At 47.8% G+C, this 7,537-nt stretch overlaps 1 pseudogene; it reads right to left on the bottom strand.

Annotated features, from left to right (window-relative positions):
- Nucleotides 1–3,451: 3,451 nt before the first annotated feature.
- Nucleotides 3,452–3,658, bottom strand: LOC142286517 (U2 spliceosomal RNA; annotated as a pseudogene).
- Between the last annotated feature and the right edge of the window lie 3,879 nt (nucleotides 3,659–7,537).

Below are 7,537 nucleotides of genomic sequence, written 5' to 3'. Positions count from 1 at the left end.
GAGGTTCCTGGTGGTTGTCCCAGTTAAGGACTTAACCGGCCGCACCGCTGCTAAGGCTTTCCAGGCTTATTTCTGTTGACCGCATTGGTACCCGGAGAGGGTGCTTACCGACCAGGGTCCGGCCTTTGAAGCAGAGGTATTCCAGGAATTCTGCCAGTTGTACGGCTGCAAGAAAATCCGGACCACGCCTTACCACGCCCAAACCAATGGCATTTGTGAAAAGATGAACCACTTGGTCCTGGGCCTCCTCAAGACGTTACCACTGGAAGAGCGGAACCTGTGGCTGGAGAATCTACCTGACCTGGTCGATATGTACAACAACATCCCTTCCAGCTCTACGAAATGCACTCCAGCATACCTGATGAGAGCTCGTCCCGGCCGGCTACCAGTGGATCTGGAAATGGGCTTGGAAGCTTCAGAAGCACTCCTGTCGACAGCTGAATGGGACACTCGGCGGAGGACACAGTACCGACAGGTCCAGGAGTATGTTGAAAAGAACTTGTGCCGGAGTCGGGGACAACAGGAGCAGTGCTTCAACAAGAAGGCGCCTGCCGGTTCCTTCCAACCTGGGGATGTAGTGCTGAAGCGGAAAAGAAGGGCCCACAAGCTGGATGATCAATGGGAAAAAACCCCGTATGTAGTCCAGCCCACAGGATGGGAGAATGGGAAGGCCTACCAGATCAGCCGTGACCAGGGGGGGACTTTGGCCACGGTTTCCCGAGACCACCTGAAGAAGTGCCCACCAGCATTGAGAGTAGCGGATGAGGCTCCAGTTCCCAGTCCAGTGGAGAAGGAAAAAGAGGTAATCCACACCATGATGGGTGATTTTCCAGCAGACTGGCCTACACAGAACGGTGCGGTGATCCTTCCAGTGATACTGTTCCCACAACCCGTGGATGAAGAAATGATGGAAACGGTTAACCGCGAGCCAGTGCCCAGGGATGTACCTGTACCCAGCTCCCCTACGCCTCCGCCTGCCCCACATGATAGCAGGGAGGAGGAACTGACTGTTCCCTCTGCCCCACTGCCTGTCACCACTGACACCGGATCCCGAAGGTCCACTCGCCCCAACCTAGGTAGACCCCCACTTAGGTACAGGGAAACTACTCTTTAAAAGGGGGGGGCTTTATGTGTTGAGTGTACCAGTTTGAAAGTTTTAAATGATAAGTAAAGATGATCAACCAAAGAAGTTTACCTGATTGAACCGTGATTAAACCGGCCGTTGCCGGCAACTGTTGTCCCCGTAGGGACTGTGCAACCATTGCGTAAGGAACTGCTTACGGACAAGCCCGAGAACTTGCAGGGCAACCACAAACTTAGTGCAATGTAAATAAAAATGTTTGTTGGCTTGACACCGTTACCGCCTCCGGAGAGGCTGATTTGGGAGGATGGGCCTGGAGGAAAGGGATGGCCTAGGCCCGCCACTACCGTAACCGGTGGCGATCCTCCGGGGGTTCAGGGGTCCCCTTGGACGTGGGCCCCCTGAAAGAGACAGAACCCGCTCGGGCAACTTGGTGCTGGACTGGGGTCAAGGGGTGCTGCCCGCTTCTTAGGGGCAGCATCAGGGCCAGGTTGTTTGGGTGGGAGAAGAGCGGAAGCTGTACCGTTGTAAAATGTTTATGATGCTTTTACATGTTTTACCGTTTTATTCTTTTTCAGTTGTGAAAATAAAACCGGTGATGGACGGGCAGCCCGCGGACGGTCTGCATTTTACTATAGGGGAATGTGGCGCCCTGGACAAGCCAGGTCGTCACAGGTACTACACCAACACGCTCTACACTCCGGCTAGGCACACCGAAGCTAAACACAAATCCTAGTTGCCTTCCTCCAGGGGCTGATGTCCACACCAGGGGGTGGGCCAGGCGGTTGATCCCACCCACCGAGGAGTTCACAGTCCTGGAGGCGGGAAAAGGAGTCAGATTAGAGATCAGTTTTGGAGTTAGAGAAGTGAAGAGGAGAGGAGACTGACCGTGTCCGTGTGTGTGGCCCGGGCACTCAGCAAGGTTGGCAGACGGTGGTGACCTTCTGCAGGAGAGGCTGATTGGAGTGAACCGTACGGACCGGGGATGGGCGGTGGCCCGCCGGTACCAGATCGGGGAGTGAAGAGAAGCCAGCACCATCCGGCAGGGCCTACGGACCCCGACCAGGCTAGGAGTCGCCGTAAAACCGGTCAAATCCGTTAGCGACAGGAACCTCCAGGGTTTCCCAGCAGTCAAGACCCGATTGAAGGCAACAGCTCACACCGTAGAGGGAAGCACAGTCACCGCCAAGGCTACAGTTCCCAGGGCCAGAGCCTGCGGGCAAAAGGGGCTCCCTCAGCATCCATCCAAGCTGGGGAGCGGGTTACCGGTGGGAAGCCCGCTAGATTTTGGGGGAATAAAAGGGGTCCACCACCACATCCCCACAGGTGCACACCCACCCATCAAAGAGAGCTATAAGCCAATACCACCTTCACATTGCCAGTGTACCAAGGACATGTTTAGCAACATGAAGGCGGCTGGGGTTATCCGTGACAGTTGTAGCCTTTGGGCAGCTCTGTTGATCCTGTTAAAAAAGAAGGACGGCACCATTCCCCGTATTGAGGAATCGCTAGCTGCATTGAGAACTGCAAATTATTTTTCTACCCTTGATCTCACTAGTCACTATTGGCAAGTGTCCGTTGCTGAGGCAGACCGGGAGAAGACCGCCTTCGCCACCCCTATGGGTCTCTGCGAGTTCAAAAGCATGCCCTTCGAGCTGTGCAATGCGCCAGGAACCTTCCAGAGGCTGATGGAATGCTGCTTGGGACAAGATTTTAGGGTGTATAAAAAGGGAGATTAGATCCCGTGATCCCAACGTATTGTTACACCTCTATAAATCACTTGTAAGGCTACATCTGGAATATGGGAACCAGTTTTGGGCTCCACATTTTAATAAGGACATTCAGAAGTTAGAGTCAGTTCAAAGGTGGGCAACTAGACTACTACAAGGAATGGAAGGCCTCCCATATGATGACAAGTTGAAAAAGTTATTAAGTGATTATTGGCTGCAATGGGGCTTTCTGGCTGGTGCCAGCCTCTCTTCTTAGCACACAGGAACCACAATCCCTACACCATGCTTCAATGGATTCTCTCATCCCAGCCCAGTAAAGCTACATATTTTACACAGTCATAAGCAGCCAAAAGGGATCTATTCTATTCAATTGCAAATGATCTAGATAAGACTGAGAATAAGATACTGCACGGGACATAGCAGAGTTGGTCAAGTTGAGTGGAGATGAGTTTGCTATTTGGCACAGCTTTTTGCATCAATAAAGCAAGTAAAAGGTGTGAAAGATAAAAAAAAGGGTGAAAGTGTGAAAAGTGAATTGGCCAAATTGAGGTGCATATAAAGTTTTTGCTTTCTTTCAATTCACTAATGGGGCTCATTTGAATCAGGTGAATTGAGTTCTGCTTTTGGAAACTGGGTTAAGAAGGGGTGCACCGGTCCTGGAGGTACTGCAATACCAGGTCAATGCGTGGAGTGGACAGAGCAAGATTTTTTCCATCTCCTTGTTCTAAAAATCCATTTAATATATGGTCCCCAGAGAGGGGACGTATCAGATATTAAACTGATAAGAACAGATTTAATTTTTTTTTTTTTCTGTTTATCAGTAGGACTTCAAAATAACAAAGGTGATCGCCTCCCGTTGCCTGGGAACCGTCCAGGCACAAGAGGGCTATGTGTCACCAGAAGGCGCACACACTTCCTCAAGGCCGGCAGACGTGCAATCCCAGGCACCTTCCAGTACCGACCAAGGTAGCGTCCTCCGAAACTACACTTGATCTTAGCCAAAAGGCCGAGAAGCTATAACCCGAATTGGTTACGGCCTTGAGTGGCACCCTGGCCTATACCGGACACATCTTAGGGAGAGGGAGACAAACCCACGCCTACAGAAGACATTTTGTCACCCAAGCCAACCCTTGAAAAGGCTGTTTTGCAGAGCAAAAACAAGAAGAATGGTGCTTTTTGCAGCCGCCGCCCACTGCAATGAATCTGAATAACTCCTCCTTTTGGACACAAGCACCTCCCCTCCCCCTTGCAGTCTTTCCAATTCATGATACAAAAAGACGGACGGACAGGACAGGACAGGACAGGCTGCCTGACTTTCCGTCACTGCCACCCTTTGCCATCCTTGCCCGTAGAAAGCCCTTTCATCATCCCCAAACCCTAATCTTTTCCCTTCCCTTCCCAGATGCGTCTCACTCCCTTTCATTAGGAAGTGAGCGCAGCCTTTTCTCCGTTCTGCACATGCGCGACGTTAAACACAAATGCGCAGGCGTGCGTTCCATTACCCTCACTGCATTCCACTCCCATACAGGAAGTGGGCGCAGCTATTACTACGGTCGCACATAAAAGAACCCACGGCCACCACTGCACATAGCTGACTCCACCACAGGACACCCACTTCTACACCAACACAGGTAAGACAGGATCGGCACCTCTATGCTCCTGTTACAATCAGGCTCAGTCACCATGTGATAACGCTCTCAACTCTTTAGTTGCAGGCTCCCCTTGCTTCACCTCCACTGGCTGTGCTGCCATTTCCTCTCCCACCTGGAAGGTATACTTTATTCCACTATTTTCCTGTTTCTCTCTTCCCCCTTTTCCCATAACCTACTTTTATCTGCATTTGTGGGGTATCTATATGCTATTTACATCATAGTTTTATTCATTAATATGGAAGGGAAGAGTGCCCATGAGAGTGTTGAACTGCGGAGAGCAAGAGATTAAGCTGCTCCGATTTGCCACCATTGATAAGCTGTTCTCAGTAGATACACATGCTATCCAAACAGCAGCATCCACCATTGCTTCAGCCCACCCATTCAGTGACAGCTCACCAAGTCAGCCAGAGGAGTGGTGTAAGGAATTACACGTAGGCACTGACTCCACACCTTCACATCACAAGAAGGGGGTCTACAGGCTAGTGCAAGAATACGAGCAAGTCTTCAGCAAACATCCGCTAGACTTTTGAAGAATAAAAGGGGTCAAACACTACATCCCCACAAGTGCACACCCACCCATCAAAGAGAGATATAAGCCAAAACTACCTGCACATTACCAGTGTACCAAGGACATGTTGAGCAACATGAAGGAGGCTGGGGTTATCCGTGACAGTTGTAGCCTCTGGGCAGCTCCGTTGGTCCTGTTAAAGAAGAAGGACAGCACCACTCCCCTGTATTGAGGAATAGCTAGCTGCATTGAGAACTGCAAATTATTTTTCTACCCTTGATCTCACTAGTCGCTATTGGCAAGTGTCCGTTGCTGAGGCAGACCGGGAGAAGACCGCCTTTGCCACCCCGATGGGTCTCTGCGAGTTCAAAAGCATGCCCTTCGAGCTGTGCAATTTGCCAGGAACCTTCCAGAGGCTGATGGAATGCTGCTTGGGACACCGAAACTTTGAAACGGTACTGCTATACCTTTATGATGTTATTGTTTATTCTAAAGCAAACAAGATTTTAGGGTGTATAAAAAGGGAGATTAGATCCGGTGATCCCAACGTATTGTTACCCCTCTATAAATCACTTGTAAGGCCACATCTGGAATATGGGGTAAAGTCCTGAGCAGGTTGATAACCATTGGTTTGAGCATGGTAGGGTGTAGTGCGCATCTTCCTGCATCGGTAAAAGCTGCAGAAGTCCTTGAAGATTTCCGCTTCAAAGGCTGTGCCTTGATCTGTGAGGACTCTCTCTGAGTAGCCATGAGGTCTGCATAAGTGTGCTTGGAAGACCTTCGCTGCAGTATGGGCCATTAGATCTTTGACTTGTACCACAACCATAAATCTCGAGTAGTTGTCTACCATCGTAAGTGCATACGTGAGCTCGCCTCGATATTCTGCAACAAAACTCCCTTTTTCGATTTCAGTTTCAGCAAACACTCCTCTTCCTGTAGAAAATATTTATCATTACCTAAGACAGTCATTCTAATGCATGACAATATTAAGGCAATTTAGTTAAAACTTGTTTTAACTCACCTTTAAGGGGATTGATGTATTTCATGGTCAATCCAGGTTTGTCAGTGATGGCACTGACATAATGTATGGCGTCTTTTTCGGGCGTTATCCTTTGCCTTTTCATTGTGAAAATCCAGTTGCCTATATCAAAGCAAATTCTACTACTTGTAAAGTATGCAGAAAATGAAATGTAGAACATATAACATCAACTGCTTAGGAACGCATCATAGGTTAGTACTTAAAAGGATATTGTCATGTTCTAGTCATAATGCAAGCTGGACATTTTTCATGTTACCCTGTAATCGCCGGCCTGTTCTAATGCTCACAAGCCAAGATATAGGCTCAGCTGCTAAGGCTTCCCTCTGCCTTCTGAATGAAACTTGAATATGTCTGGGTCACTGTGTATATAGCAGGTGCTCAGAAAAAATAAGAGTCAATTCAATAGAAATAGCTCTGGCACACTATAGTGATCAATAACGTAAGAAAAGAACTCTTGGAATGCTGAAAATTCTTTATTTGTGCAAAAGGATAATTCATCCAACGTTTCGACCTTGTTTTTAGGTCTTTATCAAGGATAAAGTTATCTAAGATCATAAAGGGTTACAAAACCATATAAACACGTAATTAGTACATAGTACAACATAACAGTACAATATATTGCTACTTGAGAGTACAATGGGTCAAATGACCATGATGCACATACAAAAAATTTTTCCAAAGCCATAGTGAAAACATTTGTACTGAGGAAAGAAAATTTCCACATGACCTATCTGGAGAAACATTCTGGATCAAACAACCAAAAATAGTCAAGCAGGTAAATACACACCTATATGGATAACAGGATGATATGTGTTCAATTGTATAGCGTCATTGCCATTAAGGTACAAATGGAAAACTTGCAATCCTATATAGTGAAGGAAATGAACACATATCATATCAAAGAACACAGGAACATGGGTGTGAGAAAAACCTCAATGTTTATACTTTGTTCTTTATAATGGTGTGAACATGTATATGTCTCAGTACCTTATGCACTTGAGAATTCTAGTGAGTAGATCATGAAAGCCTATTTCAGAACTGGAATCGGTAAATAATTGTAGGTGGAATCTAAATGAAAAGATGGTACAAGTGTTATCATGACTAGAGATGAGCGAACCGGTCGCGGTTCGGCTCGAGGTTGGTTCGCCGAACGGACCTCCCGTTCGAGTTCGGTTCGTCGAACGTTCGACGAACCGAACTCGAGCCAATAGGAAACAATGGCAGGCAATCACAAACACAGAAAAACACCTAGAAAACACCCTCAAAGGTGTCCTAAAGGTGACAAACAACTCAAACACATTGGAAAGTGACAAGGACATATACTCATGCGAAAACAAAACAGCTGGACAAGGAAAAAGAGGAGGACACACAGATATATGAGTATATGCAAGGAAACATCGATTCCATTAATGTGCAACTTGAGCCCTGCTCATTCTTGGCTTCCAATCTTGATAAATTGCCTGAGCTCGCCACATACGTCTTGGGGATCTTGTCGTGTCCTGCAGCCAGCGTTCTCTCGGAACCTGT

Source organism: Anomaloglossus baeobatrachus, unplaced genomic scaffold (assembly GCF_048569485.1).
Source record: "Anomaloglossus baeobatrachus isolate aAnoBae1 unplaced genomic scaffold, aAnoBae1.hap1 Scaffold_661, whole genome shotgun sequence".
Classification (NCBI taxonomy): domain Eukaryota; kingdom Metazoa; phylum Chordata; class Amphibia; order Anura; family Aromobatidae; genus Anomaloglossus; species Anomaloglossus baeobatrachus.
Note: the sequence above shows the minus strand (reverse complement) of the source record. Positions and strands in the feature narration are given on the sequence as shown.